This window comes from Mus caroli, unplaced genomic scaffold (assembly GCF_978045245.1).
Source record: "Mus caroli unplaced genomic scaffold, Mus_caroli_1 scaffold_3, whole genome shotgun sequence".
Taxonomy (NCBI): Eukaryota; Metazoa; Chordata; class Mammalia; order Rodentia; family Muridae; genus Mus; species Mus caroli.
The window spans coordinates 37954927-37973112 of NW_028227258.1; the positions used below are offsets into that span (position 1 = coordinate 37954927).

At 44.7% G+C, this 18186-nt stretch overlaps 2 long non-coding RNA genes across 2 annotated transcripts; both read left to right on the top strand.

The window, feature by feature from the left end:
- The first annotated feature begins 3047 nt into the window (after window positions 1-3047).
- Window positions 3048-8672, top strand: LOC147005456 (uncharacterized). The gene is made up of 2 exons (XR_015046672.1): window positions 3048-3299; window positions 5746-8672. It is a non-coding gene; the product is annotated as an uncharacterized LOC147005456 (long non-coding RNA).
- A 738-nt stretch (window positions 8673-9410) lies between these two features.
- Window positions 9411-14420, top strand: LOC115030648 (uncharacterized). The gene is made up of 3 exons (XR_003836250.2): window positions 9411-9973; window positions 11748-11906; window positions 12105-14420. It is a non-coding gene; the product is annotated as an uncharacterized LOC115030648 (long non-coding RNA).
- Window positions 14421-18186: the final 3766 nt, after the last annotated feature.

The window sequence follows — 18186 nt, forward strand, 5'->3', positions numbered from 1 at the left end:
TCTCACATTCATTTTCTCGTTTTCTTGTTTTCCACATACAACTCTTTTAAGAACTTCTACATCTGACAACAGTGCACACACTGTACTTTTCCCTTCCTTCTCCTAGGTCTCTGTGGTTTCCTGTAGCCCATGAACTGTATGGAGAAAGTGGAAACACAGCTTCAACAAGCTAGTTAATAGCTAACGCAGCGTTGGTGTAAAACCAAGGGACGGTGGTTGTTAGCGATTGTGGTTACAATATAAAGAAGTGATAGACAACATACCAAGGAAATTCTGATTTAATTATTAGCATCTAGCATCTCCCATATCCTAATCAGGAGGGCATCTCCTAATGCCCGGTGCTCTCAGCAAATTAGGAACCTGAGTCAGTTCTTCATCCTTGCTTGGCTCATGTCTGATGTTCCTATCAGGGCTTGGGGCCACTGGTCCAGCGAGACCTTGCTAACTTTTTGATAGCCATCTAACATTTTTTTTTTTTTTTGGAAACAGGTTGGTGGGCAAATTGTTGTTCGAACTAAGTTCCCATTGGAAGAGAACATCGGGACCTTAGCTGATGTACCCAGACAAGGGCCTTGTGTTGACTCAGCCGCATCATCTGAGTCATGATCTGTTCTGTTTCCACAATCCTCAGAAACAAACAAGAGTGGATCGGAGTCTGAGCTTTCTCTTTCTGATGCCGGGGGAGATGGCTGTCTCAGACAAAGTGAAAGTAAAGACTTCTGACAGCAAAGCCAGGAACACAAACACAAGGCCAAAGTAAACCAAGCATTTCCTTGGGAAAGGCCAGGGGCTTCTGCATGAATATTCCTGAAGGTTCTTGCCATGTGGGGGCTTACAGCTTGCTGTAAGGAGAGCCATCTGCATTACACTCATGCACTTCTCCCAGCAGAGGCTGGGCCACTTCTAGGTTTTCATCACTTCAAGAAAGGTACTGCTGCCACCTCTATACTAAGCTACAGAACGGTATTCCCAGGGCCTTATATCTAACAAGCTGAGACTATGAACCAGGTGATGTCTCCAGCGTCTGCAGCGTCAAACCAGATGCCTTTCCATGGCAAAGAGCATTCACAGACCTTCCATCCCAGTGGGGAGATCTGCTCGGCACTTAGCAAGCACGAATGCATATTCCCTGGGAGAGTGGATGGAGCGCGGGCCACCTCAGGAGAATATGGGCCTGACACAGAGACAGGATATGAAATCGGGCAGAGATTTTAGAAGGATAGTTTCTGAGCTGCTGACCTGGGAGGAACAGAGAGTCCTGCTGTCTGGGGGACTGAATGTGTGGGCTTTATGTTCAACTACAAGGCTCTAGCTTCCCAGTTGGAATGCTTGGTTGTAACTGAAACACTTGGGATTTACTTTTTTGAATCTTGAACAAGTCACTCCAAACACTGTACTTTTAAGAGAAAATATATTTGCTTTGTAAAAGAAGTTTATTTAAAAAAAAATCTCTGCAAGAGTGACAAAATAAAATTTGTAGCATGATCCAACCAAACCATTCAAAACACAAGGAAAGATCAGCTTCTCTTTTGAAAGGATTTTGAGTCTAAAGAGCTTTTATAGCAGAAGGATCATGAACTGGCCCAGTTCTCCATGCCCCAGATGTCAGAAAACATGTCTACAAGGGCTGGCCAAGAAGAACTGCGGGGGCGGGGGGGCACCTGCTGCCTCTGCTGCCCTCTCTGAGTGTCGGGGCCTGGCAGCACATTCGTAGACGCTCTGATAGATGTCAACATACAGACTAGATGCCTTGCAACTTCCCTGCCCATAGGGTTCTGCCTTCTCCCCTTCCCATACTCCCCTTCCCATAGCCCCTTGCCATCCTTCTCCTTGATTTATTGAACTTCACAAAATAAACCCGCCACTCACTGATCTCTCTGTGGGAAAATGCCTTTGCGATCTGTGCAAACTCAGTTTTTGGCATTAGGCCATGGGACTTGGGACCTCTGCTTCTGTCAATTTACTTTTACTTGTTTATTTTATTTTATTTGGTGTTTTGTTTTGGGGAATTTTTTTTTTTTTTTGGTGTTTTGGTTGTTTTTTGGGAGTGTTTGTTTTGTTTTTGTTTGTCTGTTTGGTTGGTTTGGTTTTAGAGACATAATTTCTCTATATGGCCCTGGCTGTCATGGAACTCACTCTTTAGACTACAATGGCCTCAAACTCAGAAATCTGCCTGCCTCTGCCTCCTGAGTGCTGGGATTATAGGCATGCGACACCATGCCCAGCTTCAATTTATTTTTTTTATCTAATGTTTCTGAGCTCTAAGTTTCCCACATGTCACAGACATATGTCACAAATAGTGATTTTATGGTGTGAGGTAACAGAAGAAATGTATGTAAGGCAGTGGGTATGGGGTGGACACAGTGGCAGACACACCCAGACCCTCCTGGGCCAGTCCATATGTCAGGGCTCCAGGAGCCTGCCTATGCTTCTGAGTCTCCATGATATTCCCATGGTGACCCTGGATGGAGCTGAGAGTGGCCTTGCTACACACTCTGTAGAGCAGACACAGTTACAATGATGTTGGACAGAGACTGGAGTTACTAATCTAGTCTTTGTGTCTGCTGGCAATAAGGAAGATTCTTTGTGGGCTATGGGATAGAATGTGCCAGAGCAGCATAATCACTGGCTTATTTATTAACCAAGCCAGGGAAACTTTATCCGAGGACCCTAACTTAACATTTGGGTCGTTAATCTTCACTTACCCAGATACCAGCTCCATCTAGAGACTTTAGGTTTTTCTAAACACAAAAAACCGAAGCCAATCCAAACAGAATGACAAAGTTCATTGGCCCCAGTGCTGGCCTGGACAACTGAGGACCAGCCTTTTCATTCCAGATGCCACCCTTTGTCACATGCCTGGATGCTGCTCCCAGCCTCCTGATATTCCTGCCCTCAGCCCTAGGCTACAGGGATTTTTTTTTTTTAATGAGATTAAAATGTAACTATTGCAAAGGTTCCGGCTATGAGTAAGCAACAGCTTGCCAAGGCAGAGAGCTCCTCCCAACTTACCCCAGGGCCTGGTATGAGCTTCGCTGGCGGTAAGCTGGTGCACTCAGCTGGAAGGAGACCATAAGGTTGTCCATGGGGGAAGTTGAGCTTTGTGCTGCCTGTGTGATCAGGGGATTGGGCCGTCTTTGCAGAGGGTTCTGTGTTACCTTTCTTATCATTGAGGTCTTCATTGTCTAGTTAAAGGCAGTGAGAACTCTGAGGTTGTGGGTAAAGAGTGCCATGAAAAGACCCGAATCCTGTCTGCGTGACCAGGATCTGGTCTTCCTACTAACTGACTGGTGAAGAAGGTACGTGAGGGAATTCTTTTGAAAATAGATGCTCGGATTCTCAGGCAAGAACCTCAAGATACTGGGGTGGGGAGCAGTATGCAGTCAAGAAGAAAATGAGTGGCAAAGGTAATAGAAGCAGACAGGAGATGCCGACACATGCCCTCTTCATGCCCCGCTGAGAGACGTTGGAGATAATAAACGTGCTTGCTTTCACAGGGACTCGGGCTCTAGGCTACTGACATATCCCAGTACCATGGGGCTGGGAATTAGAAGACAATGGCCCAAGTAAGGCCCAAACTTTGGCCAATGGATCCATGGTTCCTTCATGTCAGAGGAAAGTGGTTCCTACCCAGTCTAGAATTGCTTGGTTATAAAAATCACCAACTGTGGGGACTTTTGTGAACTTTTGCCCTGTAATGCAGGATATTTACATATATGTTTGTGTGTATGTATGTATATGTATCTATATATACATACATACACAAATACATATACATATATATACACACACACACACACACCATTTGTATGCAAAGTGTCTATGAAGGCATGAAAAGGACATTGGGTCTCCAGGAACTGGAGTTGCAGGCAGTGTGAGCTGCCTATTATGGGTGCTGGGAACCAAACAAAGTCCTTAGGAGAGCAACAAACGCTCCTAACCGTGGAACCATCCTTCCAGATTCATCCACTTGCTTTCTAAACAGTTGAAAAAATTCCTTTTTATACTTATGCTCAAAAGGAAGTGTTGGGGTTTGTCTTGTGTGTTGTGTATTCAGAAGCCGAGTTTTGTGCCCCTCTCCATCTTGGAGCACTGTATAACCCACGTACTGTAATGCTCCCCAGTAATCCCTGATTGGTCAGTAAATGGCTGGGGCTTGTGACTGGCGGAAAGGAAAGAGAAACTTACAATCTTGAGAGAGGTCTCCCAGGAGGAGAGAGAAGATGGATAGAGGAGAATGGACCAGGATAGAGGAGCATGTGGCCAGGAGCAACTCTGCCTGTGGTCACACTCTGTGTCGAGCTAGCCCCATAAGACTCAAACAGCAATAACTTGAGTGTAGCTTTAGGTTTTTCAAATCCTATTTGTAATGATGGATCTTAGATGCTTTAACTTCTTTTCTAGCCCAACACCCACCAGAGGTAGTAGAGAATAAAGGTTATTGTGGGGGAAGTGGACCTGTTTAGAAATGGTTCTTTGGAGCAAATCCCTTCTGTGTTGTCAGGAAATCAGCAGTTCAGTTCACAGGAGTCAGCAGTGGCAGCTCGATCCACTTGAAAATATGTCAGGAATATATGAATAGTCTGATTCTGTAGTGTCGGGGTAGCACTCAGCACTCAGCAGTGGTGGCACAACCTAGCAAAACCAGCCAGGCCTCAGCGGAATTGGCAGGAGTCAGCAGGAGGAACCAGGACCACCAGGACCACTAGGGACACCAGGACCACCAGGACCACCAGGACCAACAGGGACACCAGGGACACCAGGGACACCAGGGACACCAGGGAGAGGTCTTTGCTGTGCCTGTCTCAACAAAGCAGAGACCTGCAAATGTGAGAGACCAAGACGCGTTGTCCACTGAGTCCTATTTAAACTCCGTCCAAACATCACGTGTCCTCCACGAGTCTTGCCTCACCACGTGTCCTGCCTCAGCACATGAGTCTGTCTTAGCAAAACTCCATGTGAGTCTGTCTCAGCTGACATCACTCTGCCAATAGGCCCGAGTCCTCTATTAGGGAACGGCAGTAATAGCCATCATCTAGTGTCATGCGCTATCTTAACATCATGCATCCTTTCACTTGTGTCTGCTTCAGCAAAACTGAACTCTCTCTCTCTCTCTCTCTCTCTCTCTCTCTCTCTCTCTCTCTCTCTCTCTCTCTCTCTCTCTCTGTGTGTGTGTGTGTATGTAACCCTAGCTTTTCTGGAACTTATGATTTAGACCAGGCTGTCACAGAGATCCTTCTGTTTCTGCCTCCTGAGCGGGGATCAAATTTGTAGGTCACCTTGCCAGGTGACTTTAAATAAATAGATAAACAAATCTTAAAATCGAGAAAGAGGAAAGAAACCAGAGTCTCAGCTCAGCCTCTTGATTATTCCAGCCCTACTCCCCGAGTTCAGGGTGACAGCGTGCTTCAGTCATAAAACAGGATCCCTACAGTACCACAGACACTCAGCTTTGTTGTCCTAGGAAAGGCAGTCTGCTGGGACAAACTATCTTGCTTTCAGCAAATAACTTTAGGAAGGTGAGAGATGTGGGCTGGAGACAGCAGGACAGAATTACATTGCAACAACTTCATTCCTAAACCCTCACCCCACCACTATAGAGAGTCACAACCAGCTTTTCCCTCTGACTGACCCCTCAGTTTCCCAAGGGAGAGAGACTGCCCCGCTCTATGAACACTAATAAACACAGTCCTGTCTGCTAAAGGTCAGACGCCTATCTCTTCTGCCTTCTGTCTCTTTACACAGAATTGTTCAACTCCCAGCAACCGCACGGTGGCTCACAACCATCCATAATGGGATCTGATGCCTTCTTCTGGTGTGTCCGAGGACAGCGACGGTGTGCAGCGATGGTGTACTCACATATATAAAATCTTTTAAAAAAAAGTTCTGCCCACCTTCAGAAGAGGTGGGACCTACTGTGGGAGAGTCACACGAGGCTGAGCTCTGAGCATCAGAAGTCCTGGAACTTGAAGTGGCTGAAGGTTGGGAGATCAAGTACGATGGGCATCACCTGTCTTCTCTGCAATCAGTTAGTGTCCAGTGGCCTGGTTTTCTTACTGATGGGATGACTAGGTTTGTAAAGCTCCATGGTATAGGCATGTCCATACTGTGGCCCATGGACTGCATGTAGCCACAGATAGCTATAAATGTAGCCAAACACAAAACTGTAACTTACTTAAAACGTTAGGAGGTGTTTTTTGTTTTGTTTTGTTTTCCCTTCTATTTGGTAACTTGATCACATCGTTCTCTGGTGTGAAATTTAAAAATAAGTGATGTGTCAAAGGGTTAAAAACTTCTGGTATGCAGTTTCAAAAAGTAGACGTACAGGCTTGGTTGTATTGGCTAATACAAAATATTTATCAGTGTATTTAATCATTGACGGCAAGAACCTTGACTACATTAATCCAAGTGGGTTCGGCTCTCTAGCATGATAGAATTGTTATTTCAGGGTAAACAGCGTTGTGGCCTGCACCCAAATACCCCCTGGATGTGTGTTAACAAGCGTAGGTTCTGTCCTGCTAGGAGCTCCCGCAGCCCAGACCGAATAGGGATCCATCCGCTCCAGACTCTGTGCTTCAGCATAGCCCATCCTCCAGAATCCAGAATCCCCTTCAGAGAATCCGGTGTCAAAGCTCTCCCAACCAGCACCCTTCACTGCATACCTATTACATTTATATTTGGAACATAAAAGATCTAAAAATAATAGTTCAAGACCACTCAGACACGTTCTTCTCAGAGGCCTCTTGTTAGCAGATTTCCTTTCAGAGGCAGTCCTAAACCTTGCTGCCCTGGAGCCACAGAGGGTTATGGGAGGATTATCAAAGGATTAGGGCCTCTTGCTGAGCGAGCAGGGACTCAGGGAACTTTCTGCCAGAGTGACTTTTCTGAAACAGATCTGATCATGCTACCTACAGCTGTGTTTGGAAAGTTACTGCCCAGCCAATCGTCTGCCTCACCCTGAGAAGGGAGGGGCGTGAGAAATACAGATCCCTGACTCCAGCCAATCGGCTGCCTCGCCCTGAGAAGGGAGGGGCGGTGAGAAATACAGATCCCTGACTCCAGCCAATCGGCTGCCTCGCCCTGACAAGGGAGGGGCGGGGAGAAATACAGATCCCTGACTTATTCTCTGCCCTGTTGAATCTGAAGGTCTTCATGCAGAACTCAGGAATCTGTGGTTAACACAGCCTCCCCTTCTTATTCTTCCATTCAACACAGTTTGAGAAGTAAAGTGCACTGGAGGATAAAGCCTGGCTGCAGAGCACAGTGCTCAGAGCCTAGCAGGGTGTGAATCTTTGTCACCCTCTCCTCTGTTTGCTGGAGGCACCGGTGAAACCCACCGGTCTAGCCACACGATGCCCCTCAGAAAACTTGTCTGAGCGTCTTTCTTACTCTTGTGGTTTAAAACAGCTTCCATGCCATCGCCCAGTTCCTCCCTCCCTCTTGTTAGTCTTTTGTTTTTAATAACAGGCTTAGCTATCCATTTCCTCTAGATTAGGTGTGTCTTCTCCACTTACCCCTTACACACACAGGGAATCATAACCATTTGGTCCATCCTTCCTTCCTTCTCCGGCTGGACTTTACGCCCCACAGAATGAAAACCATGCCTTACTGCTTGTTGGCCCTGAGTAAGAGCTTAGCGACAGGTAGGGATGAATCAAGATCTTGTTAGAGGCCCCAGAGCTTTGTGATCTCAAATTCTGGTCTCTAAAAGACAAGACACTAATACACAAGAAATAAACACAAGCTATCAGAAAAGCCACGTACAGTTTCTAGAGAATAAGCTGAACATAATGTTTGGAATACATTACAAATAGAGGTGTTATTAGCAATAAAGCCATACTCAGAACCAATGGTGGACAGAAAGCAGGGGTCTAATCAACACTGGTAAGAGCACTGTGAATTAAAGTTCTTAGAGGGATGGGGGAGGGGAAAAGCTACAAAAAGATTCTCTGAGGCCAAATGACTAAACTTCTTTATTATGGAAGAGTAGAGTCAATCCTACATAGTGGTTTCCGTTCTGTGGCCCAATGGGAAAGAGAGAGAAAGAGAGAGACAGAGACAGAGACAGAGACAGAGAGACAGAGAGACAGAGACAGACAGAGACAGACAGAGACAGAAAGAGAGACAGAGAGACAGAGAGACAGAGACAGACAGAGACAGAGAGAAACCTAATTGATCTTGTGTGAGTACCATCTTGAAATAAATATAGAAGCATGCCTAATCCAAAGGAAATGGTAGTTAAGCCAGTTGTTAAGACAAACTGGCAGGCTTCAGGAGGTATGTTGCTTGGTTAGAAGTGGGAAGTTGCAGGCCAGAGCCACAGTATCTTGGGCCACTTTAAATCCTTCCACTGTCCACCTCTACATCAGATTTAGCATCCTTGTGACTGTCAAAGTCTTCAAAATGTATTCCTAGGAAACTAGCGCTTTGCTTTCCACAATCCACAAGCTAAGAATGTTATCAGATGGTGTCTGAAATCGAACAGTTTCCCCACTTGCTGTGCTCCACTCATATATTCCAAAAGTCCTTTGATTTATGACTTTGATCTGTAACTAATAAATAACATTTCCAAAGAAACCTCTTCCACTGTGGAACATGGTATCTGAGAAGCCTGATCCTGGGCGGGGATCACTTATATTTGGCTCCAGAATAAAATCTTTTATTCCCTTCAAGGTGAGAGTTGTGAGCATTTTGTTTTTGTTTTGTTTGTTTGGTTGGGTTGGGTTTTTTTGGTTTTTTGTTTGTTTGTTTTTTGTTTTTTGCCAAGGGGCAGTGTTCCTCCAACCATTAATCATACCAAGTTCTGAAGCAGTGAGCAGCCATGGTTACATAAAACACCATCACCAAGAGTCAGGGCTCAGACAAAATTTGGGCCAAGAACGGTGAAGAAATGAACAAGGCAGGGCCAGCACTGCTCTGAGGGCCCCTGGGCAAACTCAGCAGAACTCCTAATGAGGGTTTATAAAGAAGGCCTTGTTTGGGGCTGTCAATTAACCTGAAGATCTGGGTGAGTGTTCCTGGCAACACATCTCTGTGGGTAGGAAGGCATGTAGGTTAAGAGTCTCTTGGAAAAAAAAACAAAAAACAACAACAACAACAACAAAAAACCATCCCAGCCTCCTCTCTCTGACTTGATCATTACAAAGCGGCCACCACCCTTCTTGCTGCTCTGACTGACCATAAACAGTTCTTTTTTTTCTATGTTGCTTTCTTGAAATGAAGTCGAATCATGTAATGGCAGGCCAGTGAATTCGTTGGTATGAAGCCATAGTAACACTCATAAGGCTTCAAGCCTTTCTGGGGTCTGCAAGAGCCCTGAGAGGAAACATCTCTCTGACCTTGCCCTGAGCACCACCTCCTGTTTTATTTTTCAGACCTTTGGATCTTAGCTGGACAAAGCCTATGCCTGCCCTTTCTGAATTGGCCGAATCTGCTCCCAGAGGCACGGGCATTCTTAGTTAACTCCAAGAGTCTCAAGTCTCTCAAAGCTTTTGTGGATCTTTTTGCCTTGTTCTTCCATCTTGGCCTGTATCTACTTGTCTTTTCACCTCATGCAAAGGTCAATCGAAACAATGCATACTCCATGGATTTCTGGTGGAATTATGATGTCTCCGGACCCCATGAAAGCAGAAGCAGATGTACCTGCCCTTGGTGCCTGGTTCAGTATCATTTCAGCTTTGTTATCCATCCTACCCTACCCAGCCAGTCCCAATGTTTGTTTCTTCCCAGATTTGTGAGCACTGCCACTGTTCCAGCCTCCCCGCCCCCTTGCTGTTGTAGGAATGCCATGCTTTTGCGCAGAGCCTGACTAGTAAGCACATGTAGTGTTGGCCCTCCTTCAATTGCTGTCTGTTTCTGCCATTCTTTCTCATTAAAGGAGAGCAAAGTGTGAATGTGGGCTGGAGACAGGCCTGGGACTGTTAGGACCTGAGTCTGACCGTGGCTCTGGCATTAAGTTTCCTGTTGCCCTCAGGTTAGTGAGTGAGTGTGTGTGTGTGTGTGTGTATGTGTGCGCACGCACACATGTGTATTTTTGCTGGTTCTAATTAGTAGCTTATAGTGTTTCTTGAGAGCATGTTAAATATTGCTGAAAATGCTAACTATTGAAAAAAAAATCCTTAACAATATAGATGTGTTCTTTGGCAATTTCCAAATCCTTTTGTCTTTATCTGGTTTTGTAACGGCCAGGGCCAGCTATCTCCATTTACATTTGTCTGAGCACCTTCAACTAGCCAATTCACTTTTCCATAGTAAAATAGAATCATCAGGCATGGACACTCATTTATTGCGACTGCTTGAACAATTCACCAGCAAATCCAAGAATGTGGTTATGAAAGCCAAGGCCTGTTGCCAAAGGGTGATTGTGTATGTGTGCGCTGCTGGTAGATCACGTGCTATGTTATGCAACATCTGACCGTTGATCCCTGGATGCCATCCAAAGAGTAGTTGGACGCCTAGAGAGCTGCTTATAGCTTTGGTGGGTACTAGACGAGTCTTTGGAGTTTCCATTCTGTTTGTAAACAGTCTCTCTGCTGATATATCTGACAAGGCCCAGCTGGTCATCAGACCTGGTGATCTTGCTTATAGTGTCCAGGCAAAGTTCTCTAAACGGGCCAGTGAGGAGCCAGCTCCAAGCGTGCACTAGGGACTCTGGATGTTCCCAAGGTCTCTATGGTATGCTGTAGGGCAGTATGTTTTGAATGCAGCAACTTCAGCTTGCTCTGTTGGACTTGAACGAGCTAGGCAGCTCATTAAGAAGAAAAACCTTAGGCACATTCATTTAAGAGCATCACTTTGAGCTGAACAAAAGATCCATTTGTTATCAGATATCCCACGGGATAAAGGCAGTTTGGAGAGTTCTATTCAACAATTTGGCAGGAAACAGAAGTGACATATAGAAAGAGCCTGCTTGGAATCAGGTCAGCAGCTGATTTATTGGTTTGCATTCTATGATGGACTAAATGTTCATCTGCTATGATTGGCCAAGACTTAGCTACTTGTTAAAGAATGTATTCTCAAATTAGGTTACAGTTTGTCTGGGCATTTCTAAGTTATATTTTGCTACATGAGAAGGCAGCTTTGGGATAAGTGCAATGTGTCATTTGCTCCTCGGTTTTGAGAGACTGGGTCAAAACCCTGTGCATCAACACCAGTTTCTCTCACTTGTCAGAATGAATTCATTTGATTTCAGGATGGGGTATACATGAATTTATAATACCAAATTACTTTATTGATTCTATATGTTTTCTTCACATTTTTCCTATTTTTGTTCGTTTGGTTTTTTTTTTTCAAGATAGAGTTTCTCTGTGTAGCCCCAGCTGTCCTGGAACTAACTCTCTCTCTCTCTCTCTCTCTCCTTTTCTCTCTCTCTCTCTCTCCTGTAGACCAGCTGGACTCAAACTCACAGAGATCTGCCTGCCTCTGCCTCCCAAGTTCTGGGATTAAAGGCATACATCACCACTTCCAGTCATATTTTTTACCATCTTAATCATACAGACCATTATTTAACAAAGGATGGTGGTATACAAACCTTCAAGATTCTCAAGCTTGAATATAACATATCAGGGAGGCTGAGACAGGAGGATTGCCTCAAGGTGGAGGCCAGCTGGGGCTATATAGTGGGTTCTAGGACAACCTAAGCTACATAGTAAAATTCTATCTCACAAGCAAACAACCAAAGTAAAATAAAATAAAAATGAAGACTATTCCCCTACTGACGGAGTCTAACACACCTTCTTCCTTTCAAGGTCAGTACTAGTTTTGACCGTGGACAGCTGCGTGCTCTGGTTATGGCAAGTGCAATCATACATACCAACTGGCACTTCAGTCAGGGATAGGCCATGTATATGATGATCTGGGAAGACTAGACTGGAGCTGGAAAACCCTTGGCACCAAGTGATCTCATAGTAAGTCTAAGATTGCAGCAGAAAACATTACTTACATATTTGTGGTGATGCTACTACAAACACCTCAACTCTGGGCCCATCCAATAAAAACAGAGAACCACAATTACGTAATGTACTAATACCTGACAATGATAATAAATGACGGCGCGACTGATTCATGCAGGTGGTGTAATATCCTTTTTATTGTTGTTTTTGCAGATGCTGTTCTACATCAGGAAATTAAAAAAAAAAAGCTTCCTGTAAAACAGTAGGCTACGTTAGCTCGGCAGCAGCCTTCCATGTCTCCTCTGTTGCAGATCTCTGGATCGCAATGTTCCCGCCGTGCCTGATTTAATCTTTAATCACCATCAAGAGAGCAAGAGGAAGGATAGACTTGGAAGGAGAATTAAAAGCAGTAAGGACTATGGAGCTGGGAAATCAGAAATGGTTACTGAGTGCCAGTCAATCATGTTCTATTCCATCCAAGTTATTGTCTTGATGAAAAACCAGTAAGAGAAATGGGAACCATTAACGAATCTGCTGGAAACCATTAACAGATCTGTTTCACAGAAGGCAACAGGACTGAGGGAAATCCCACCATGGCCTCTATCACTTAAGGAGAGGCTCCCAGTGATCGGGACTAAAGACCAGGCACAGAAGCACCACGGTAACCAGAACCAAAGCACAGAGGATGATCTCACCGTTGAAAGAGAAGGCCAAGCAATGATGCTGGGTTACTATTAACTCTGGGTGAATTATGAGGTTAAAAAAAAAAGGAATTATTCACTATGTAATATGCACAGAATGTCAAGTCTCTGAATACCAACGTGAAGACAGTTAAACTTGGAAACTCTGGGTTAGGTGACTTCAGGGGAAAATGATTTACTAGAGCAAACGTTTAACGTGCTCTGTTTTGGAAATGAATGCCTGATGGGACTTTCACCTTTAGGAGGGCATTGCCAGTGCTGGGTTTAAAGCTTCCAAAGACAGATTACAGTCTGGCTTGAGAGCACTGATGCAGGCTACAGGCTACAGGTTGAAACCCTTTGTGATCCACTGCCAGTGTGCAGCAGGAATAGCAAGTCTTGGTAACACATGGTAACTCATGATGCTCTCTCTTGAATGGCCATGCCAGCAAAGTAGAGAAGCATTGCCTAGAAAAAGATCTCTCTGATGTTAATAATGTCCCCACACTTCCTCTTCTCCTCTTCCTTTGCTCCCTTATCCTCTTCCCCATATCCCTTCCCCCCCCTCCACATGCTCATGGCTCTCTCTCTCTCCCTCTCTCCCTCCTTCCCTCCCTCCCCCTTCCTCTCTCTCCCTACCTCCCTCTCTCTGCCTTTCTGTCTCTACTACCCCATCAACTTCCCTTCTCATGCCCTACATAAACTCTATTCTATACTAAAAATAAGAAATAAAAAAATGACCCCACACTTTGTCCCTTTGCTGGAACTCACATCACAATATCAAAGTTATATTCCCTCCACCCCCTCAAATACCACTCTCTGCTTTGCCCAAGCCATTGCTTGTAAAGACACAGATGCATTCTTGGGAGATTAAAACATCCATGAATGGATGGAAACTTACTTGGATTCGAGGTGCTATCATCAAGGAGTATAAGGATGGCATCTGAAAGAAGACAAGGACTTTGCCCATAGTTTTAAATGGCTCACCAAGGATGAGGGGCTTGCAAAATTCTAACAGCAAACTTGACCTAGGCATGGCTGAGGGTGACATCTAGGAGCTCCCGAGGAAGTGGCTAATGAAGAGTTGTTGGCACAAGAAGAGGGACGGGAGGATGAAGAAGAGATAAGAAAATAGAAACTAACGGAGTCAAAGACCACTCAAAAGGAGTTGAGGCCAAGAAGGGTCGCAGAATCCAGCAGAAGTTTCTGCAGCCCTCAATGAACCCCAAAAGTTTGGAAATATGGTGATCCCAAGACCATAAATTTTCGTGAGTTGGGAGGAATTCTCAAGGTGTGTTGTCTGTTTAAGATCTGTGGCAGGGAAATATTGCATGGCAACGCTTCACCGGGTGCCATGGTGTCTTTCGGTGTTTTCACATTACAGCAATGGCTTGCTCAGAGCAGAGAGTGGTGTTTGGAGGAAAAATATTTCGGAATTGTGATACAAGCACATTGCCAGTAAAGGGGTGAGGTGTGTGGCAACATTATCAACAGAGAGGAAAACCTTGAAAGATGTTTCCCTAAGCAATGTTTCTCTGCTTCGCTGGCACGGCACCTCCAGAGAGCATCTTGGGAGGAGAGCCTGTCACGATGCTCCTGCTGCATCTTATTGATGTTCTCCAATAAGAGCGTCAGGCAAGGCCTTCAGGAGAAATTCCAGCAGAAGGCCTTGCTGTCCTAGGAGGTGACAGCTCCCTGTGAGTTATTACCCAGAAGTCTCTCTGGGGAGAAGAGCTGTGGAGGTCAAGAACTCTGGAAGTCTACCCCTGTGGAGCTCCAGGCTTGTAACTTGATTGTTAAACAAAAAAAATTTAAAGTAAAATAGTGAAAGAATAAGAAGTTTAGTTGGCTATGGTAGTTTATGCCAGTAATCCCAGCAACCCGGGCGGGTGGGGGGGGTGACACAGAGGCAGAAGGATCAGGAGTTCAAAGGTATTAGTGACTTCATATTGAGTCTGAGGCTATCCTGGGCTATCTCCTGGGCAGGAGAGCCTGGTTCCATTTTTTTTTTTAAAGTAGGAAAATAAAAGCTTATAGAATAAGGGTGTAAAGAAACTATTTTTGTGCAACTCTATGCATTTGTAGTTTTATCAGTGTTTTTAAAAGTTAACAGTTTAGGGCTGGAGAGATGGCTCAGCGGTTAAGAGCCATGACTGTTCTTCCAGATGTCCTGAGTTCAATTTCCAGAAACCACATGGAGGCCCACAATCATCTGTAATGGGATCTGATGCCCTCTTCTGGTGTGTCTGAAGACAGCTACATCATAGTCATGTGCCTAAAATAAGTAAATCTTTAAAAAAAAAAAAGAGTTGAAGGTTTAAAAAGAGGTTTTAGTGGGAAAAAGCTACTGTATGATAAGGTGGATTTATTATTTGTCTTAGTCAGGGTTTCTATTCCTGCACAAACATCAGGACCAAGAAGCAAGTTGGGGAGGAAAGGGTTTATTCAGCTTACACTTCCATACTGCTGTTCATCACCCAAGGAAGTCAGGACTGGAACTCAAGCAGGTCAGAAAGCAGGAGCTGATGCAGAGGCCATGGAGGGATGTTCTTTACTGGCTTGCCTCACCTGGCTTGCTCAGCCTACTCCCTTATAGAACCCAAGACTACCAGCCCAGGGATGGTCCCACCCACAAGGGGCCTTTCCCCCTTGATCACTAATTGAGAAAATGCCTTACAGTTGGATCTCATGGAGGCATTTCCTCAACTGAAGCTCCTTTCTCTGTGATAACTCCAGCTGTGTCAAGTTGACACAAAAATAGCCAGTACATTATTAAAGGATAAATAATAAATAAACAAATATATAAATAAGAAAGAAAGATGAGTGTGCCCTACATGTGTGGTGTCTGTATAGCCTACAGGAGCGCAGAAGTCCTGAACCCCCAGTTCACTCACCCACTCACCCATCCACTGATCTCTCTCTGACACTGCATGTTTGGCAGCCTCTCTTCCTGCTGAGTTCCTTGAAGCTTCAGACTGGGTTTTCCCAGTGTCCTTTCTGTTTATGCAAACACACCTCACCCCGGTCTTACATTTACCTGCAGTATTGATGCAGTACCGTGCTGTACCTAGGAAAAACTAGGCCAGTCCAAGCAGTCTAGGTCCTTTATAGGCTACCCCTAGTAGGTTTATATAAGCATGCTCTATGAGAGTCATACAACAATATTGCCTACTGATGAATTTCTCAGAGTCGATCCCATTCACAACATCACAAAAATATTTCAGGGCAAGCACTGTGAGAGACGAAACTGAGGAGTAGCATCGGAAGCAGTGTGGAGGTAGGGCAGGGGGCCCACGTTCTCTGCTGACCCAACATGCCCCACAGTGGCTGCAAAGGTGGATGTTTGATCAGATGGGTTAAATTTGTTTGCCCAGGAGTCCACATGGCTCCTGAGCAAAGTCCAGTGATAAAAATCACTTTTCCATAGTCCATTTATGGCAGTGGTTCTCAACCTTCCTAATGCTGCGACCCTTTAATACAGTTCCTCATGTTGTGGGGACACGCAACCATAAAATTATTTTGTTGCTACTTCATAACTGTAATTTTGCTACTGTTATGAATTGTAATGTAAATATCTGATATGCAGGACATCTGATATGCAACCACCATGACAGGGTCATTTGACCCCCACAAAGGGGTCTCAACTCACAGGTTAGCAACCACTGCTTATAGCATGCTGCTAAGACACAGAACCACATACAGAAAGAAAAGAAAAAACAAAATGGACTTAGTTGGGGTGCACATAGATACCCACCCACACCCTCATAAATTTTCCAATTATGGGCTGGGCCGTGGGTCAGCAGCAAGGCAGCTGGCCATCACATCTATGCTCTGGTTTGGATTTCCAGGTCTGAGAAAGGAAAAAAATTGGGCTGGAGAGATGGCTCAGTGGTTAAGAGCACTGGCTGCTCTTCCAGAGGTCCTGAGTTCAATTCCCAGCACATGGTGGTTCACAATCATCTGCAATGTGATCTGACCCCGTCTTCTGGGGTGTCTGAAGACAACTACAGTGTACTCATAGACATAAAATAAATAAATCTTTTTTAAAAAGAGAGAGAGCGAAAGGGAAAAACAAAGCAAAGCAAAAACCTAACGCCATTGTTACCAAATACAGAAAACCTATCTATGAGATATCTATAAAAGATGCACTGTGCGTCTGAGCATTGTGTAATCAAGACCTGAAACCCAGCACTGATGGTCGAATGATCGTTTATGTGATGTCACTGGGTTTACTTGGCTCATCATCCAGACAAAGACAACAAAGAGGCAGTCCAAGATGCAACACTTTAGATGGAGATTGGAAGGAGGCAGGAGAAGAGTTTTAGGAGCCGCTAAAACTGACTGAAAAAGGCTATTTGTATTTTAACACTTTCCATAGAATGTGACGACTTGTAAATAAGATTTATTCCTAAAGCCACCTTGGATGAAACTTCTGCCAATCCGGTTGCTTCGGACAGGGCTTTTAAATAATTTAGACATGTCTTAGCTACTTGATCTAACTGCACAATATGAGGGCATAGGCATCCCCAGGCCCAGGTATAAAAGCTCATGATTATCATATATGGACAAATAAGGTTAACAGGTTTAGCATAACATAACAGGTTTAAAACTAGGGTCAGAAGCCAATGTCATTAAAGGGCTACAATGATTCTCTTCCTAGAACAAAGGCTGCGGTTCTTTCAAGTGGGAAAGACGAGGCTGCCGAGAAAACCCAGTGTCTCCATCATCCCGTACGTCTGAAAGAACCGTGTGATTGTCTTTTGGTTTTAGGCCAGAGAAAGCTTTTGGTACACTCAGTCTTCATTCAGGGGTGGTGTGAGGGAGAATGGTGGCTTCAGTGAGGCTTTGGGTCATTGCTTTTCCGGGAAAAGGCAAGACTGACTTTCTTTTTCTTTTTTTTTTTAATTTTTTATTTATTTTTTTTTGATTTTTAATATTTTTATTACATATTTTCCTCAATTACATTTCCAATGCTATCCCAAAAGTCCCCCATAGCGCCCCCCACTTCCCTACCCACCTATTCCCATTCTTTTGGCCCTGGCATTCCCCTATATTGGGGCATATAAAGTTTGCAAGTCCAATGGGCCTCTCTTTCCATTGATGGCCGACAAGGCCATCTTTCGATACATATGCAGCTAGAGACAAGAGCTCCGGGTGTTTAGGTCTAAAATTCTTACACATTAAGTTATCTGGAATCCCGGATGATAGCTCTGATTAGATAAACCCATTATCAAGATGTACATAGCTGAGATTTCTAACTGGATCTGATCCAATTAGATATGGAATGTAGTTCATTCTAGACCCAGTCTACACTAAGGGCTGCTTAAATCAAAACAGCTCAAAACACAGGCTTGTGGGGTTCAGAATCCAAGAGTGAACTCACCCCTGGCCTCTAATCACTGGGAGAGGCCAGGGATGTAGTGGGCCCTGGTCCAGCAGCTCTCCTCCATCATTAGCACCCCTGCAATTCTACCCAAGATCCCACTCCAGACTCCTTTCTCTTAGGAAGAAAAAGACACACTCAACAGGAGTTAATTGAGCAGACAAAAGACTGATGAGTCAGCCTGTACAGGTGATCCTGAGAGCACTACCACACTGTTAGAAAGTGCCACTGA